Source organism: Carcharodon carcharias, chromosome 1, assembly GCF_017639515.1.
Source record: "Carcharodon carcharias isolate sCarCar2 chromosome 1, sCarCar2.pri, whole genome shotgun sequence".
NCBI classification, from domain to species: Eukaryota; Metazoa; Chordata; class Chondrichthyes; order Lamniformes; family Lamnidae; genus Carcharodon; species Carcharodon carcharias.
Window position 1 is genome coordinate 64547618 of NC_054467.1, and position 7026 is coordinate 64554643.

A 7026-nucleotide genomic window follows, 5' to 3' on the forward strand; every position below is an offset into this window, starting at 1 on the left:
AAACAGGACCTCAAAGGTAATAATCTCAGTTTTAGTCCCAGTGCCATGTGCGAACAAGATCAGGAATAAAATCGACCAGATGAATGTGTGGCTGGAGAGATGGTATAGAAGGAGGGATTTAGATTCCTAAGGCATTGGGACCGAATCTGGGGAAGATGGGATCTGTATAAGCTGGACAGCAGGTCTGGGACCAATATCCTCGTGGTGGTATTCACTAGTACTGTGGGAGAAGGTTTAAACTAGAGTGACAGGGGGATGGGAACCTGACCAGGGAGAGACAAAAGAGGGAAACAAAGATAGGAATGAAAGACAGAAAATTAGAAAGCAAAAGTGGAAGGCAGGGGTAGGCCTGTGTGGTAGTGGTGTTGTGGCTGGACTAGTAATCCAAAGAGCCAGCACAATGCTTTGGGGACCCAGGTTTGAATCCCATCACAGCAGATGGTGGAATTTGAATTCAATTAAAATCTGGAATTAGAAGTCTAATGATAACCATGAAAACATTGTTGATTGTTATAAAAATTCATCTGGATCACTAATGCCCGTCCTTACCTGGTCTGGCCTACATGTGACTCCAGACCCACAGCAATGTAGTTGACTCTTAAAGGCCCTCTGAAATGGCCTAGCAAGCCACTCAGTTGTATTAAACTGCGAAAAAGTCAATAAAAAGGAATGAAACCAGACAGACTACCCAGCATTGACCTAGGCAACGGAAATGACAACAGTAAACTCAGCTTTGTCAACCCTGCAAAGTTCTCCTTACTAAACACTGGGGGCTGGCACCAAAATTGGGAGAGCTGTCTCATAGACCAGTCCTCACGGATTCATTTCTTACGGATAATGTCGTAGATGCCACCATCACCATCCCTGGGTACGTCCTGTCCCACTGGCAAGACAGACCCAGCAGAGGTGATGGCACAGTTGTATACAGTCGGGAGGGAGTTGTCCTGGTAGTCCCCATGAAGTCTCACAGCATCAGGTCAAACATGGGCAAGGAAATCACTTGCTGACTACGACATACAGCCCTCCCTCAGCTGATGAATCAATGTGCCTCCATGTTGAACACCACTTGAAGGAAGCACTGAGGGTGGCAAGGGCACAGAATGTCCTCTGGGTGGGGGACTTCAATGTCCATCACCAAGGGTGGGTCAGTAGCACCATTACTGACAGAATTGGCCCAGTCCTAAAGGACATATCTGCTAGACTGGGTCTGCGGCAGGTTGTGAGGGAACCAATAGGAGGGGAAAAACATACTTGACCTCATCCTCACCAACCTGCCTGCCGCAGGTGCATCTGTCCATGACAGTAGTGGTAGGAGTGACCACCGCACAGTCATTGTGGAGACAAAGTCCTGCCTTCGCAATGAGGATATCCTGCATCGTGTTGTGTGGCACTACCACTGTGCTAAATGGGATAGATTTCGAACAGATCTGGGAATTCATGAGGTGCTGTGGGCCATCAGTAGCAGCAGAATTGTACTCAAACATAATCTGTAACCTCATGGCTCAGCATATCCCCTTATCTACCATTACCATCAAGCCAGGGGATCAACACTGGTTCAAAGAAGAGTGCAGGAGGGCATGCCAGGAGCAGCACCAGGCATACCTAAAAATGAGATGTCAACCTGGTGAAGTTATAACACAGGACGACCTGCCTGCCAAATAGCATAAGCAGCAAGTGATAGACAAAGCTAAGCGATCCCACAACCAACGGATCAGATCTAAGCTCTGCAGTCCTGCCACATCCAGTCATGAATGATGATGGACAATTAAACAACTCACAGGAGGAGGAAGCTCCACAAATAATGCCATCCTCAATGATGGGGGAGCCCAGCACATCAGTTCAAAAGATAAGGCTGAAGCGTTTACAAGAATCTTCCGACTGAAGTGCCAAGTGGATGATCCATCTCGGCCTCCTCCGGAAGTCTCCAGCATTACAGATGCCAGTCTTCAACCAATTCAATTCATTCCACATCATATCAAGAAATGGCTGAAGGCACTGGTATCATACTGCAAAGGCTATGGGCCTTGATAATATTCCAGCAATAGTACTGAAGATAAAAACAAAAAAACTGCGGATGCTGGAAATCCAAAACAAAAACAGAATTACCTGGAAAAACTCAGCAGGTCTGGCAGCATCGGTGGAGAAGAAAAGAGTTGACGTTTCGAGTCCTCATGACCCTTCGACAGAACTTGAGTTCGAGTCCAGGAAAGAGTTGAAATATAAGCTGGTTTAAGGTGTGTGTGTGGGGGGGCGGAGAGATAGAGAGACAGAGAGGTGGAGGGCGATGGTGTGGTTGTAGAGACAAACAAGCAGTGATAGAAGCAGATCATCAAAAGATGTCAACGACAATAGTACAATAGAACACATAGGTGTTAAAGTTAAAGTTGGTGATATTATCTAAACGAATGCGCTAATTAAGAATGGATGCTAGGGCACTCAAGGTATAGCTCTAGTGGGGTTTTTTTTAATAATGGAAATAGGTGGGAAAAGGAAAATCTTTATAATTTATTGGGAAAAAAAAAGGGAAGGGGGAAACAGAAAGGGGGTGGGGATGGGGGAGGGAGCTCACGACCTAAAGTTGTTGAATTCAATATTCAGTCCGGAAGGCTGTAAAGTCCCTAGTCGGAAGATGAGGTGTTGTTCCTCCAGTTTGCGTTGGGCTTCACTGGAACAATGCAGCAAGCCAAGGACAGACATGTGGGCAAGAGAGCAGGGTGGAGTGTTAAAATGGCAAGCGACAGGGAGGTTTGGGTCATTCTTGCGGACAGACCGCAGGTGTTCTGCAAAGCGGTCGCCCAGTTTACGTTTGGTCTCTCCAATGTAGAGGAGACCACATTGGGAGCAACGAATGCAGTAGACTAAGTTGGGGGAAATGCAAGTGAAATGCTGCTTCACTTGAAAGGAGTGTTTGGGTCCTTGGACGGTGAGGAGAGAGGAAGTGAAGGGGCAGGTGTTGCATCTTTTGCGTGGGCATGGTGTTGTGACATAGGAGGGGGTTGAGGAGTAGGGGGTGATGGAGGAGTGGACCAGGGTGTCCCGGAGGGAGCGATCCCTACGGAATGCCGATAAGGGGGGTGAAGGGAAGATGTGTTTGGTGGTGGCATCATGCTGGAGTTGGCGGAAATGGCGGAGGATGATCCTTTGAATGCGGAGGCTGGTGGGGTGATAAGTGAGGACAAGGGGGACCCTATCATGTTTCTGGGAGGGAGGAGAAGGCGTGAGGGTGGATGCGCGGGAGATGGGCCGGACACGGTTGAGGGCCCTGTCAACGACCGTGGGTGGAAAACCTCGGTTAAGGAAGAAGGAGGACATGTCAGAGGAACTGTTTTTGAATGTAGCATCATCGGAACAGATGCGACGGAGGCGAAGGAACTGAGAGAATGGGATGGAGTCCTTACAGGAAGCGGGGTGTGAGGAGCTGTAGTCAAGATAGCTGTGGGAGTCGGTGGGTTTGTAATGGATATTGGTGGACAGTCTATCACCAGAGATTGAGACAGAGAGGTCAAGGAAGGGAAGGGAAGTGTCAGAGATGGACCACGTGAAAATGATGGAGGGGTGGAGATTGGAAGCAAAATTAATAAATATTTCCAAGTCCTGACGAGAGCATGAAGCGGCACCGAAGTAATCATCGATGTACCGGAGAAAGAGTTGTGGAAGGGGGCCGGAGTAGGACTGCAACAAGGAATGTTCCACATACCCCGTAAAAAGACAGGCATAGCTGGGGCCCATGCGGGTACCCATAGCCACACCTTTTATTTGGAGGAAGTGAGAGGAGTTGAAGGAGAAATTGTTCAGCGTGAGAACAAGTTCAGCCAGACGGAGGAGAGTAGTGGTGGATGGGGATTGTTCGGGCCTCTGTTCGAGGAAGAAGCTAAGGGCCCTCAGACCATCCTGGTGGGGGATGGAGGTGTAGAGGGATTGGACGTCCATGGTGAAGAGTAAGCGATAGGGGCCAGGGAACTGGAAATTGTTGATGTGACGTAAGGTGTCAGAGGAATCACGGATGTAGGTGGGAAGGGACTGGACAAGGGGAGAGAGAAGGGAGTCAAGATAACGAGAAATGAGTTCTGTGGGGCAGGAGCAAGCTGAGACGATCGGTCTACCGGGGCAGTTCTGTTTGTGGATTTTGGGTAGGAGATAGAAGCGGGCCGTCCGAGGTTGGGCGACTATCAGGTTGGAAGCTGTGGGAGTGAGATCCCCAGAGGTGATGAGGTCAGTGACAGTCCTGGAAACAGTGGCTTGATGTTCAGTGGTGGGGTCATGGTCCAGGGAGAGGTAGGAGGAAGTGTCTGCGAGTTGACGCTCAGCCTCCGCGAGATAGAGGTCAGTGCGCCAGACAACAACAGCACCACCCTTGTCAGCGGGTTTGATGACAATGTCAGGGTTGGACCTGAGAGAATGGAGTGCAGTAAGTTCAGAGAGAGACAGGTTAGAATGGGTGAGAGGAGCAGAGAAATTGAGACGACTAATGTCGCGCCGACAGTTCTCAATGAAAAGATCGAGAGAAGGTAAGAATCCAGAGGGAGGGGTCCAGGTGGAGGGAGAATATTGGAGATGGGTAAAAGGATCCGTTGAACTGGGAGAGGACTCCTGCCCAAAGAAGTGAGCCCGGAGACGAAGACGGCGGAAGAAGAGTTCAGTATCATGCCGAGCCCGAAATTCATTGAGGTGAGGGCGTAAGGGTATGAAACTAAGTCCTTTGCTGAGCACTGAAAGTTCAGCATCGGAGAGGGGGTCAGGGGGTATAGTGAATACACGGCTGGGGTTGGGACTGGAAGAAAGGGTGGGGACGGAGGGACAGGCAGGGGTGGAGGGTCCTAGATGGGTGTTGGTGCTCCAACAACTCATCGACACCAACACCCATCTAGGACCCTCCACCCCTGCCTGTCCCTCCGTCCCCACCCTTTCTTCCAATCCCAACTCCAGCCGGGTATTCACCATACCCCCTGACCTTCCCCTCTCCGATGCTGAACGTTCAGTGCTCAGCAAAGGATTTAGTTTCATACCCTTACGCCCTCACCTCAATGAATTTCGGGCTTGGCATGATACTGAACTCTTCTTCCGCCGTCTTCGTCTCCGGGCTCACTTCTTTGGGCAGGAGTCCTCCCCCAGTTCAACGGATCCTTTTACCCATCTCCAATATTCTCCCTCCACCTGGACCCCTCCCTCTGGATTCTTACCTTCTCTCGATCTTTTCATTGAGAACTGTCGGCGCGACATTAGTCGTCTCAATTTCTCTGCTCCTCTCACCCATTCTAACCTGTCTCTCTCTGAACTTACTGCACTCCATTCTCTCAGGTCCAACCCTGACATTGTCATCAAACCTGCTGACAAGGGTGGTGCTGTTGTTGTCTGGCGCACTGACCTCTACCTCGCGGAGGCTGAGCGTCAACTCGCAGACACTTCCTCCTACCTCTCCCTGGACCATGACCCCACCACTGAACATCAAGCCACTGTTTCCAGGACTGTCACTGACCTCATCTCCTCTGGGGATCTCCCTCCCACAGCTTCCAACCTGATAGTCGCCCAACCTCGGACGGCCCGCTTCTATCTCCTACCCAAAATCCACAAACAGAACTGCCCCGATCGTCTCAGCTTGCTCCTGCCCCACAGAACTCATTTCTCGTTATCTTGACTCCCTTCTCTCTCCCCTTGTCCAGTCCCTTCCCACCTACATCCGTGATTCCTCTGACACCTTACGTCACATCAACAATTTCCAGTTCCCTGGCCCCTATCGCTTACTCTTCACCATGGACGTCCAATCCCTCTACACCTCCATCCCCCACCAGGATGGTCTGAGGGCCCTTAGCTTCTTCCTCGAACAGAGGCCCGAACAATCCCCATCCACCACTACTCTCCTCCGTCTGGCTGAACTTGTTCTCACGCTGAACAATTTCTCCTTCAACTCCTCTCACTTCCTCCAAATAAAAGGTGTGGCTATGGGTACCCGCATGGGCCCCAGCTATGCCTGTCTTTTTACGGGGTATGTGGAACATTCCTTGTTGCAGTCCTACTCCGGCCCCCTTCCACAACTCTTTCTCCGGTACATCGATGATTACTTCGGTACCGCTTCATGCTCTCGTCAGGACTTGGAAAAATTTATTAATTTTGCTTCCAATCTCCCCCCTCCATCATTTTCACGTGGTCCATCTCTGACACTTCCCTTCCCTTCCTTGACCTCTCTGTCTCAATCTCTGGTGATAGACTGTCCACCAATATCCATTACAAACCCACCAACTCCCACAGCTATCTCGACTACAGCTCCTCACACCCCGCTTCCTGTAAGGACTCCATCCCATTCTCTCAGTTCCTTCGCTTCCGTCGCATCTGTTCCGATGATGCTACATTCAAAAACAGTTCCTCTGACATGTCCTCCTTCTTCCTTAACCGAGGTTTTCCACCCACGGTCGTTGACAGGGCCCTCAACCGTGTCCAGCCCATCTCCCGCGCATCCACCCTCACACCTTCTCCTCCCTCCCAGAAACATGATAGGGTCCCCCTTGTCCTCACTTATCACCCCACCAGCCTCCGCATTCAAAGGATCATCCTCCGCCATTTCCGCCAACTCCAGCATGATGCCACCACCAAACACATCTTCCCTTCACCCCCCTTATCGGCATTCCGTAAGGATCACTCCCTCCGGGACACCCTGGTCCACTCCTCCATCACCCCCTACTCCTCAACCCCCTCCTATGTCACAACACCATGCCCACGCAAAAGATGCAACACCTGCCCCTTCACTTCCTCTCTCCTCACCGTCCAAGGACCCAAACACTCCTTTCAAGTGAAGCAGCATTTCACTTGCATTTCCCCCAACTTAGTCTACTGCATTCGTTGCTCCCAATGTGGTCTCCTCTACATTGGAGAGACCAAACGTAAACTGGGCGACCGCTTTGCAGAACACCTGCGGTCTGTCCGCAAGAATGACCCAAACCTCCCTGTCGCTTGCCATTTTAACGCTCCACCCTGCTCTCTTGCCCACATGTCTGTCCTTGGCTTGCTGCATTGTTCCAGTGAAGCCCAACG